The sequence below is a fragment of the Carassius carassius genome, unplaced genomic scaffold, assembly GCF_963082965.1.
Source record: "Carassius carassius unplaced genomic scaffold, fCarCar2.1 SCAFFOLD_60, whole genome shotgun sequence".
Taxonomy (NCBI): Eukaryota; Metazoa; Chordata; class Actinopteri; order Cypriniformes; family Cyprinidae; genus Carassius; species Carassius carassius.
This window is the reverse complement of record NW_026775084.1, coordinates 674,770-685,000: the sequence shown is the minus strand read 5'-3', so window position 1 is coordinate 685,000 and position 10,231 is coordinate 674,770. Positions and strand designations below refer to the sequence as shown.

Below are 10,231 nucleotides of genomic sequence, written 5' to 3'. Positions count from 1 at the left end.
AGGTTTGGGCCTGGTTAGTACTTGGATGGGAGACCGCCTGGGAATACCAGGTGCTGTAAGCTTTTAGGTTTCCTTCTCTACTTATATAATGCACTGGCGGTTATAGTGGCTGATCTTTAAATAGCCCTCTCTTTGCAGCCCAGTACTTTTGGAATTTTTCAGTAATTATCTAAGAGTTTTGCATAAATAAAAAAAAAAAAAAAAAAAAAGAGTCAATGCCCAGTCTTAGAAAACCGAAACAGGTTTGGGCCTGTTTAGTAGTTTTGGAACTTTTCACTAATTGTCTAATAATCTAGCAAAAAAAAAAAAAAAAAAAAAAGAGTCAATGCCCAGTCTTAGAAAACCGAAACAGGTTTGGGCCTGTTTAGTAGTTTTGGAACTTTTCATTAATTGTCTAATAATCTAGCAAAAAAAAAAAAAAAAAGAGTCAATGCCCAGTCTTAGAAAACCGAAACAGGTTTGGGCCTGGTTAGTACTTTTGGAAATTTTCAGTAATTATGTAATAAATTTGCAAAAAAAAAAATTAAATAAATAAAGAGTCAATGCCCAATCTCAGAATCTAAGCAGGTTTGGGCCCAGTTAGTACTTGGATGGGAGACTGCTTGGAAATACCGATTATAGTGGCTGATCTTTAAATAGCCCTCTCTTTGCAGCCTCCTTCGCTTACGGCCATACCAGCCTGGCTATGCCCGATCTCGTCTGATCTCGGAAGCTAAGCAGGTTTGGGCCTGGTTAGTACTTGGATGGGAGACCGCCTGGGAATACCAGGTGCTGTAAGCTTTTAGGTTTCCTTCTCTACTTATATAATGCACTGGCGGTTATAGTGGCTGATCTTTAAATAGCCCTCTCTTTGCAGCCTAGTACTTTTGGAATATTTCAGTAATTATCTAAGAGTTTTGCATAAATAAAAAAAAAAAAAAAAAAAGAGTCAATGCCCAGTCTTAGAAAACCGAAACAGGTTTGGGCCTGTTTAGTAGTTTTGGAACTTTTCATTAATTGTCTAATAATCTAGCAAAAAAAAAAAAAAAAAAAAAAAAAGAGTCAATGCCCAGTCTTAGAAAACCGAAACAGGTTTGGGCCTGGTTAGTACTTTTGGAAATTTTCAGTAATTATGTAATAAATTTGCAAAAAAAAAATTTAAATAAATAAAGAGTCAATGCCCAATCTCAGAATCTAAGCAGGTTTGGGCCCAGTTAGTACTTGGATGGGAGACTGCTTGGAAATACCGATTATAGTGGCTGATCTTTAAATAGCCCTCTCTTTGCAGCCTCCTTCGCTTACGGCCATACCAGCCTGGCTATGCCTGATCTCGTCTGATCTCGGAAGCTAAGCAGGTTTGGGCCTGGTTAGTACTTAGATGGGAGACCGCCTGGGAATACCAGGTGCTGTAAGCTTTTAGGTTTCCTTCTCTACTTATATAATGCACTGGCGGTTATAGTGGCTGATCTTTAAATAGCCCTCTCTTTGCAGCCTAGTACTTTTGGAATATTTCAGTAATTATCTAAGAGTTTTGCATAAATAAAAAAAAAATAAAAAAAAGAGTCAATGCCCAGTCTTAGAAAACCGAAACAGGTTTGGGCCTGTTTAGTAGTTTTGGAACTTTTCACTAATTGTCTAATAACCTAGCAAAAAAAAAAAAAAAAAAAGAGTCAATGCCCAGTCTTAGAAAACCGAAACAGGTTTGGGCCTGGTTAGTACTTTTGAAAATTTTCACTAATTGTCTAATAATCTTGCAAAAAAAAAAAAAAAAAAAGAGTCAATGCCCAGTCTTAGAAAACCGAAACAGGTCTGGGCCTGTTTAGTAGTTTTGGAACTTTTCACTAATTGTCTAATAATCTAGCAAAAAAAAAAAAGAAAAAAAGAGTCAATGCCCAGTCTTAGAAAACCGAAACAGGTTTGGGCCTGGTTAGTACTTTTGAAAATTTTCACTAATTGTCTAATAATCTTGCAAAAAAAAAAAAAAAAAAAAGAGTCAATGCCCAGTCTTAGAAAACCGAAACAGGTTTGGGCCAGGTTAGTACTTTTGGAAATTTTCAGTAATTATGTAATAAATTTGCAAAAATTTTTTTAAATAAATAAAGAGTCAATGCCCAATCTCAGAATCTAAGCAGGTTTGGGCCCAGTTAGTACTTGGATGGGAGACTACCTGGAAATACCGATTATAGTGGCTGATCTTTAAATAGCCCTCTCTTTGCAGCCTCGTTCGCTTACGGCCATACCAGCATGGCTATGCCCGATCTCGTCTGATCTCGGAAGCTAAGCAGGTTTGGGCCTGGTTAGTACTTGGATGGGAGACCGCCTTGGAATACCAGGTGCTGTAAGCTTTTAGGTTTCCTTCTCTACTTATATAATGCACTGGCAGTTATAGTGGCTGATCTTTAAATAGCCCTCTCTTTGCAGCCTCCTTCGCTTACGGCCATACCAGCCTGGCTATGCCCGATCTCGTCTGATCTCGGAAGCTAAGCAGGTTTGGGCCTGGTTAGTACTTGGATGGGAGACCGCCTGGGAATACCAGGTGCTGTAAGCTTTTAGGTTTCCTTCTCTACTTATATAATGCACTGGCGGTTATAGTGGCTGATCTTTAAATAGCCCTCTCTTTGCAGCCCAGTACTTTTGGAATTTTTCAGTAATTATCTAAGAGTTTTGCATAAATAAAAAAAAAAAAAAAAAAAAAGAGTCAATGCCCAGTCTTAGAAAACCGAAACAGGTTTGGGCCTGTTTAGTAGTTTTGGAACTTTTCATTAATTGTCTAATAATCTAGCAAAAAAAAAAAAAAAAAAAAAAAAAGAGTCAATGCCCAGTCTTAGAAAACCGAAACAGGTTTGGGCCTGGTTAGTACTTTTGGAAATTTTCAGTAATTATGTAATAAATTTGCAAAAAAAAAAATTAAATAAATAAAGAGTCAATGCCCAATCTCAGAATCTAAGCAGGTTTGGGCCCAGTTAGTACTTGGATGGGAGACTGCTTGGAAATACCGATTATAGTGGCTGATCTTTAAATAGCCCTCTCTTTGCAGCCTCCTTCGCTTACGGCCATACCAGCCTGGCTATGCCCGATCTCGTCTGATCTCGGAAGCTAAGCAGGTTTGGGCCTGGTTAGTACTTGGATGGGAGACCGCCTGGGAATACCAGGTGCTGTAAGCTTTTAGGTTTCCTTCTCTACTTATATAATGCACTGGCGGTTATAGTGGCTGATCTTTAAATAGCCCTCTCTTTGCAGCCTAGTACTTTTGGAATATTTCAGTAATTATCTAAGAGTTTTGCATAAATAAAAAAAAAAAAAAAAAAAAGAGTCAATGCCCAGTCTTAGAAAACCGAAACAGGTTTGGGCCTGTTTAGTAGTTTTGGAACTTTTCACTAATTGTCTAATAACCTAGCAAAAAAAAAAAAAAAAAAAGAGTCAATGCCCAGTCTTAGAAAACCGAAACAGGTTTGGGCCTGGTTAGTACTTTTGAAAATTTTCACTAATTGTCTAATAATCTTGCAAAAAAAAAAAAAAAAAAAGAGTCAATGCCCAGTCTTAGAAAACCGAAACAGGTCTGGGCCTGTTTAGTAGTTTTGGAACTTTTCACTAATTGTCTAATAATCTAGCAAAAAAAAAAAAGAAAAAAAGAGTCAATGCCCAGTCTTAGAAAACCGAAACAGGTTTGGGCCTGGTTAGTACTTTTGAAAATTTTCACTAATTGTCTAATAATCTTGCAAAAAAAAAAAAAAAAAAAAGAGTCAATGCCCAGTCTTAGAAAACCGAAACAGGTTTGGGCCAGGTTAGTACTTTTGGAAATTTTCAGTAATTATGTAATAAATTTGCAAAATTTTTTTTAAATAAATAAAGAGTCAATGCCCAATCTCAGAATCTAAGCAGGTTTGGGCCCAGTTAGTACTTGGATGGGAGACTACCTGGAAATACCGATTATAGTGGCTGATCTTTAAATAGCCCTCTCTTTGCAGCCTCGTTCGCTTACGGCCATACCAGCATGGCTATGCCCGATCTCGTCTGATCTCGGAAGCTAAGCAGGTTTGGGCCTGGTTAGTACTTGGATGGGAGACCGCCTTGGAATACCAGGTGCTGTAAGCTTTTAGGTTTCCTTCTCTACGTATATAATGCACTGGCAGTTATAGTGGCTGATCTTTAAATAGCCCTCTCTTTGCAGCCTCCTTCGCTTACGGCCATACCAGCCTGGCTATGCCCGATCTCGTCTGATCTCGGAAGCTAAGCAGGTTTGGGCCTGGTTAGTACTTGGATGGGAGACCGCCTGGGAATACCAGGTGCTGTAAGCTTTTAGGTTTCCTTCTCTACTTATATAATGCACTGGCGGTTATAGTGGCTGATCTTTAAATAGCCCTCTCTTTGCAGCCCAGTACTTTTGGATTTTTTCAGTAATTATCTAAGAGTTTTGCATAAATAAAAAAAAAAAAAAAAAAAAGAGTCAATGCCCAGTCTTAGAAAACCGAAACAGGTTTGGGCCTGTTTAGTAGTTTTGGAACTTTTCATTAATTGTCTAATAATCTAGCAAAAAAAAAAAAAAAAAAAAAAAAAAGAGTCAATGCCCAGTCTTAGAAAACCGAAACAGGTTTGGGCCTGGTTAGTACTTTTGGAAATTTTCAGTAATTATGTAATAAATGTGCAAAAAAAAAAATTAAATAAATAAAGAGTCAATGCCCAATCTCAGAATCTAAGCAGGTTTGGGCCCAGTTAGTACTTGGATGGGAGACTGCTTGGAAATACCGATTATAGTGGCTGATCTTTAAATAGCCCTCTCTTTGCAGCCTCCTTCGCTTACGGCCATACCAGCCTGGCTATGCCTGATCTCGTCTGATCTCGGAAGCTAAGCAGGTTTGGGCCTGGTTAGTACTTGGATGGGAGACCGCCTGGGAATACCAGGTGCTGTAAGCTTTTAGGTTTCCTTCTCTACTTATATAATGCACTGGCGGTTATAGTGGCTGATCTTTAAATAGCCCTCTCTTTGCAGCCCAGTACTTTTGGAATTTTTCAGTAATTATCTAAGAGTTTTGCATAAATAAAAAAAAAAAAAAAAAAAAAGAGTCAATGCCCAGTCTTAGAAAACCGAAACAGGTTTGGGCCTGTTTAGTAGTTTTGGAACTTTTCACTAATTGTCTAATAATCTAGCAAAAAAAAAAAAAAAAAGAGTCAATGCCCAGTCTTAGAAAACCGAAACAGGTTTGGGCCTGGTTAGTACTTTTGGAAATTTTCAGTAATTATGTAATAAATTTGCAAAAAAAAAAATTAAATAAATAAAGAGTCAATGCCCAATCTCAGAATCTAAGCAGGTTTGGGCCCAGTTAGTACTTGGATGGGAGACTGCTTGGAAATACCGATTATAGTGGCTGATCTTTAAATAGCCCTCTCTTTGCAGCCTCCTTCGCTTACGGCCATACCAGCCTGGCTATGCCCGATCTCGTCTGATCTCGGAAGCTAAGCAGGTTTGGGCCTGGTTAGTACTTGGATGGGAGACCGCCTGGGAATACCAGGTGCTGTAAGCTTTTAGGTTTCCTTCTCTACTTATATAATGCACTGGCGGTTATAGTGGCTGATCTTTAAATAGCCCTCTCTTTGCAGCCTAGTACTTTTGGAATATTTCAGTAATTATCTAAGAGTTTTGCATAAATAAAAAAAAAAAAAAAAAAAGAGTCAATGCCCAGTCTTAGAAAACCGAAACAGGTTTGGGCCTGTTTAGTAGTTTTGGAACTTTTCATTAATTGTCTAATAATCTAGCAAAAAAAAAAAAAAAAAAAAAAAAAAGAGTCAATGCCCAGTCTTAGAAAACCGAAACAGGTTTGGGCCTGGTTAGTACTTTTGGAAATTTTCAGTAATTATGTAATAAATTTGCAAAAAAAAAATTTAAATAAATAAAGAGTCAATGCCCAATCTCAGAATCTAAGCAGGTTTGGGCCCAGTTAGTACTTGGATGGGAGACTGCTTGGAAATACCGATTATAGTGGCTGATCTTTAAATAGCCCTCTCTTTGCAGCCTCCTTCGCTTACGGCCATACCAGCCTGGCTATGCCTGATCTCGTCTGATCTCGGAAGCTAAGCAGGTTTGGGCCTGGTTAGTACTTAGATGGGAGACCGCCTGGGAATACCAGGTGCTGTAAGCTTTTAGGTTTCCTTCTCTACTTATATAATGCACTGGCGGTTATAGTGGCTGATCTTTAAATAGCCCTCTCTTTGCAGCCTAGTACTTTTGGAATATTTCAGTAATTATCTAAGAGTTTTGCATAAATAAAAAAAAAATAAAAAAAAGAGTCAATGCCCAGTCTTAGAAAACCGAAACAGGTTTGGGCCTGTTTAGTAGCTTTGGAACTTTTCACTAATTGTCTAATAACCTAGCAAAAAAAAAAAAAAAAAAAGAGTCAATGCCCAGTCTTAGAAAACCGAAACAGGTTTGGGCCTGGTTAGTACTTTTGAAAATTTTCACTAATTGTCTAATAATCTTGCAAAAAAAAAAAAAAAAAAAGAGTCAATGCCCAGTCTTAGAAAACCGAAACAGGTCTGGGCCTGTTTAGTAGTTTTGGAACTTTTCACTAATTGTCTAATAATCTAGCAAAAAAAAAAGAAAAAAAGAGTCAATGCCCAGTCTTAGAAAACCGAAACAGGTTTGGGCCTGGTTAGTACTTTTGAAAATTTTCACTAATTGTCTAATAATCTTGCAAAAAAAAAAAAAAAAAAAAGAGTCAATGCCCAGTCTTAGAAAACCGAAACAGGTTTGGGCCAGGTTAGTACTTTTGGAAATTTTCAGTAATTATGTAATAAATTTGCAAAATTTTTTTTAAATAAATAAAGAGTCAATGCCCAATCTCAGAATCTAAGCAGGTTTGGGCCCAGTTAGTACTTGGATGGGAGACTACCTGGAAATACCGATTATAGTGGCTGATCTTTAAATAGCCCTCTCTTTGCAGCCTCGTTCGCTTACGGCCATACCAGCATGGCTATGCCCGATCTCGTCTGATCTCGGAAGCTAAGCAGGTTTGGGCCTGGTTAGTACTTGGATGGGAGACCGCCTTGGAATACCAGGTGCTGTAAGCTTTTAGGTTTCCTTCTCTACTTATATAATGCACTGGCAGTTATAGTGGCTGATCTTTAAATAGCCCTCTCTTTGCAGCCTCCTTCGCTTACGGCCATACCAGCCTGGCTATGCCCGATCTCGTCTGATCTCGGAAGCTAAGCAGGTTTGGGCCTGGTTAGTACTTGGATGGGAGACCGCCTGGGAATACCAGGTGCTGTAAGCTTTTAGGTTTCCTTCTCTACTTATATAATGCACTGGCGGTTATAGTGGCTGATCTTTAAATAGCCCTCTCTTTGCAGCCCAGTACTTTTGGAATTTTTCAGTAATTATCTAAGAGTTTTGCATAAATAAAAAAAAAAAAAAAAAAAAAGAGTCAATGCCCAGTCTTAGAAAACCGAAACAGGTTTGGGCCTGTTTAGTAGTTTTGGAACTTTTCATTAATTGTCTAATAATCTAGCAAAAAAAAAAAAAAAAAAAAAAAAAAAAGAGTCAATGCCCAGTCTTAGAAAACCGAAACAGGTTTGGGCCTGGTTAGTACTTTTGGAAATTTTAAGTAATTATGTAATAAATTTGCAAAAAAAAAAAATTAAATAAATAAAGAGTCAATGCCCAATCTCAGAATCTAAGCAGGTTTGGGCCCAGTTAGTACTTGGATGGGAGACTGCTTGGAAATACCGATTATAGTGGCTGATCTTTAAATAGCCCTCTCTTTGCAGCCTCCTTCGCTTACGGCCATACCAGCCTGGCTATGCCCGATCTCGTCTGATCTCGGAAGCTAAGCAGGTTTGGGCCTGGTTAGTACTTGGATGGGAGACCGCCTGGGAATACCAGGTGCTGTAAGCTTTTAGGTTTCCTTCTCTACTTATATAATGCACTGGCGGTTATAGTGGCTGATCTTTAAATAGCCCTCTCTTTGCAGCCCAGTACTTTTGGAATTTTTCAGTAATTATCTAAGAGTTTTGCATAAATAAAAAAAAAAAAAAAAAAAAAGAGTCAATGCCCAGTCTTAGAAAACCGAAACAGGTTTGGGCCTGTTTAGTAGTTTTGGAACTTTTCATTAATTGTCTAATAATCTAGCAAAAAAAAAAAAAAAAAAAAAAAAAAGAGTCAATGCCCAGTCTTAGAAAACCGAAACAGGTTTGGGCCTGGTTAGTACTTTTGGAAATTTTCAGTAATTATGTAATAAATTTGCAAAAAAAAAAATTAAATAAATAAAGAGTCAATGCCCAATCTCAGAATCTAAGCAGGTTTGGGCCCAGTTAGTACTTGGATGGGAGACTGCTTGGAAATACCGATTATAGTGGCTGATCTTTAAATAGCCCTCTCTTTGCAGCCTCCTTCGCTTACGGCCATACCAGCCTGGCTATGCCCGATCTCGTCTGATCTCGGAAGCTAAGCAGGTTTGGGCCTGGTTAGTACTTGGATGGGAGACCGCCTGGGAATACCAGGTGCTGTAAGCTTTTAGGTTTCCTTCTCTACTTATATAATGCACTGGCGGTTATAGTGGCTGATCTTTAAATAGCCCTCTCTTTGCAGCCTAGTACTTTTGGAATATTTCAGTAATTATCTAAGAGTTTTGCATAAATAAAAAAAAAAAAAAAAAAAGAGTCAATGCCCAGTCTTAGAAAACCGAAACAGGTTTGGGCCTGTTTAGTAGTTTTGGAACTTTTCACTAATTGTCTAATAACCTAGCAAAAAAAAAAAAAAAAAAAGAGTCAATGCCCAGTCTTAGAAAACCGAAACAGGTTTGGGCCTGGTTAGTACTTTTGAAAATTTTCACTAATTGTCTAATAATCTTGCAAAAAAAAAAAAAAAAAAAGAGTCAATGCCCAGTCTTAGAAAACCGAAACAGGTCTGGGCCTGTTTAGTAGTTTTGGAACTTTTCACTAATTGTCTAATAATCTAGCAAAAAAAAAAAAGAAAAAAAGAGTCAATGCCCAGTCTTAGAAAACCGAAACAGGTTTGGGCCTGGTTAGTACTTTTGAAAATTTTCACTAATTGTCTAATAATCTTGCAAAAAAAAAAAAAAAAAAAAGAGTCAATGCCCAGTCTTAGAAAACCGAAACAGGTTTGGGCCAGGTTAGTACTTTTGGAAATTTTCAGTAATTATGTAATAAATTTGCAAATTTTTTTTTAAATAAATAAAGAGTCAATGCCCAATCTCAGAATCTAAGCAGGTTTGGGCCCAGTTAGTACTTGGATGGGAGACTACCTGGAAATACCGATTATAGTGGCTGATCTTTAAATAGCCCTCTCTTTGCAGCCTCGTTCGCTTACGGCCATACCAGCATGGCTATGCCCGATCTCGTCTGATCTCGGAAGCTAAGCAGGTTTGGGCCTGGTTAGTACTTGGATGGGAGACCGCCTTGGAATACCAGGTGCTGTAAGCTTTTAGGTTTCCTTCTCTACGTATATAATGCACTGGCAGTTATAGTGGCTGATCTTTAAATAGCCCTCTCTTTGCAGCCTCCTTCGCTTACGGCCATACCAGCCTGGCTATGCCCGATCTCGTCTGATCTCGGAAGCTAAGCAGGTTTGGGCCTGGTTAGTACTTGGATGGGAGACCGCCTGGGAATACCAGGTGCTGTAAGCTTTTAGGTTTCCTTCTCTACTTATATAATGCACTGGCGGTTATAGTGGCTGATCTTTAAATAGCCCTCTCTTTGCAGCCTCCTTCGCTTACGGCCATACCAGCCTGGCTATGCCTGATCTCGTCTGATCTCGGAAGCTAAGCAGGTTTGGGCCTGGTTAGTACTTGGATGGGAGACCGCCTGGGAATACCAGGTGCTGTAAGCTTTTAGGTTTCCTTCTCTACTTATATAATGCACTGGCGGTTATAGTGGCTGATCTTTAAATAGCCCTCTCTTTGCAGCCCAGTACTTTTGGAATTTTTCAGTAATTATCTAAGAGTTTTGCATAAATAAAAAAAAAAAAAAAAAAAAAGAGTCAATGCCCAGTCTTAGAAAACCGAAACAGGTTTGGGCCTGTTTAGTAGTTTTGGAACTTTTCACTAATTGTCTAATAATCTAGCAAAAAAAAAAAAAAAAAGAGTCAATGCCCAGTCTTAGAAAACCGAAACAGGTTTGGGCCTGGTTAGTACTTTTGGAAATTTTCAGTAATTATGTAATAAATTTGCAAAAAAAAAAATTAAATAAATAAAGAGTCAATGCCCAATCTCAGAATCTAAGCAGGTTTGGGCCCAGTTAG

General features: G+C 38.3%; 18 non-coding genes across 18 annotated transcripts in view; all 18 read left to right on the top strand.

Annotated features, from left to right (window-relative positions):
- The window catches only part of LOC132134906 (5S ribosomal RNA), a 119-nt gene extending 57 nt beyond the window's left edge, over window positions 1–62 (top strand). The window contains exon 1 of the ribosomal RNA XR_009429879.1: window positions 1–62. This exon is cut by the window's left edge and continues 57 nt beyond it. This is a non-coding gene — a ribosomal RNA (5S ribosomal RNA).
- A 599-nt stretch (window positions 63–661) lies between these two features.
- Window positions 662–780, top strand: LOC132134905 (5S ribosomal RNA). Its single transcript, XR_009429878.1, has one exon. It is a non-coding gene; the product is annotated as a 5S ribosomal RNA (ribosomal RNA).
- A 495-nt stretch (window positions 781–1,275) lies between these two features.
- LOC132135586 (5S ribosomal RNA) lies at window positions 1,276–1,394 on the top strand. Its single transcript, XR_009430523.1, has one exon. It is a non-coding gene; the product is annotated as a 5S ribosomal RNA (ribosomal RNA).
- An 811-nt stretch (window positions 1,395–2,205) lies between these two features.
- Window positions 2,206–2,324, top strand: LOC132136039 (5S ribosomal RNA). Its single transcript, XR_009430946.1, has one exon. It is a non-coding gene; the product is annotated as a 5S ribosomal RNA (ribosomal RNA).
- An 84-nt stretch (window positions 2,325–2,408) lies between these two features.
- LOC132134904 (5S ribosomal RNA) lies at window positions 2,409–2,527 on the top strand. The gene has a single exon (XR_009429877.1). It is a non-coding gene; the product is annotated as a 5S ribosomal RNA (ribosomal RNA).
- Window positions 2,528–3,024: 497 nt separating this feature from the next.
- Window positions 3,025–3,143, top strand: LOC132134903 (5S ribosomal RNA). Its single transcript, XR_009429876.1, has one exon. It is a non-coding gene; the product is annotated as a 5S ribosomal RNA (ribosomal RNA).
- An 812-nt stretch (window positions 3,144–3,955) lies between these two features.
- Window positions 3,956–4,074, top strand: LOC132136037 (5S ribosomal RNA). Its single transcript, XR_009430944.1, has one exon. It is a non-coding gene; the product is annotated as a 5S ribosomal RNA (ribosomal RNA).
- Window positions 4,075–4,158: 84 nt separating this feature from the next.
- On the top strand, window positions 4,159–4,277 carry LOC132134902 (5S ribosomal RNA). Its single transcript, XR_009429875.1, has one exon. It is a non-coding gene; the product is annotated as a 5S ribosomal RNA (ribosomal RNA).
- A 497-nt stretch (window positions 4,278–4,774) lies between these two features.
- Window positions 4,775–4,893, top strand: LOC132135364 (5S ribosomal RNA). The gene has a single exon (XR_009430312.1). It is a non-coding gene; the product is annotated as a 5S ribosomal RNA (ribosomal RNA).
- A 489-nt stretch (window positions 4,894–5,382) lies between these two features.
- On the top strand, window positions 5,383–5,501 carry LOC132134901 (5S ribosomal RNA). Its single transcript, XR_009429874.1, has one exon. It is a non-coding gene; the product is annotated as a 5S ribosomal RNA (ribosomal RNA).
- Window positions 5,502–5,997: 496 nt separating this feature from the next.
- LOC132135585 (5S ribosomal RNA) lies at window positions 5,998–6,116 on the top strand. Its single transcript, XR_009430522.1, has one exon. It is a non-coding gene; the product is annotated as a 5S ribosomal RNA (ribosomal RNA).
- Window positions 6,117–6,925: 809 nt separating this feature from the next.
- LOC132136036 (5S ribosomal RNA) lies at window positions 6,926–7,044 on the top strand. The gene has a single exon (XR_009430943.1). It is a non-coding gene; the product is annotated as a 5S ribosomal RNA (ribosomal RNA).
- An 84-nt stretch (window positions 7,045–7,128) lies between these two features.
- Window positions 7,129–7,247, top strand: LOC132134900 (5S ribosomal RNA). Its single transcript, XR_009429873.1, has one exon. It is a non-coding gene; the product is annotated as a 5S ribosomal RNA (ribosomal RNA).
- A 501-nt stretch (window positions 7,248–7,748) lies between these two features.
- Window positions 7,749–7,867, top strand: LOC132134898 (5S ribosomal RNA). The gene has a single exon (XR_009429871.1). It is a non-coding gene; the product is annotated as a 5S ribosomal RNA (ribosomal RNA).
- Window positions 7,868–8,365: 498 nt separating this feature from the next.
- LOC132134897 (5S ribosomal RNA) lies at window positions 8,366–8,484 on the top strand. The gene has a single exon (XR_009429870.1). It is a non-coding gene; the product is annotated as a 5S ribosomal RNA (ribosomal RNA).
- Window positions 8,485–9,295: 811 nt separating this feature from the next.
- LOC132136035 (5S ribosomal RNA) lies at window positions 9,296–9,414 on the top strand. Its single transcript, XR_009430942.1, has one exon. It is a non-coding gene; the product is annotated as a 5S ribosomal RNA (ribosomal RNA).
- An 84-nt stretch (window positions 9,415–9,498) lies between these two features.
- On the top strand, window positions 9,499–9,617 carry LOC132134895 (5S ribosomal RNA). The gene has a single exon (XR_009429869.1). It is a non-coding gene; the product is annotated as a 5S ribosomal RNA (ribosomal RNA).
- Window positions 9,618–9,701: 84 nt separating this feature from the next.
- On the top strand, window positions 9,702–9,820 carry LOC132135363 (5S ribosomal RNA). The gene has a single exon (XR_009430311.1). It is a non-coding gene; the product is annotated as a 5S ribosomal RNA (ribosomal RNA).
- The last annotated feature ends 411 nt before the right edge of the window (window positions 9,821–10,231 follow it).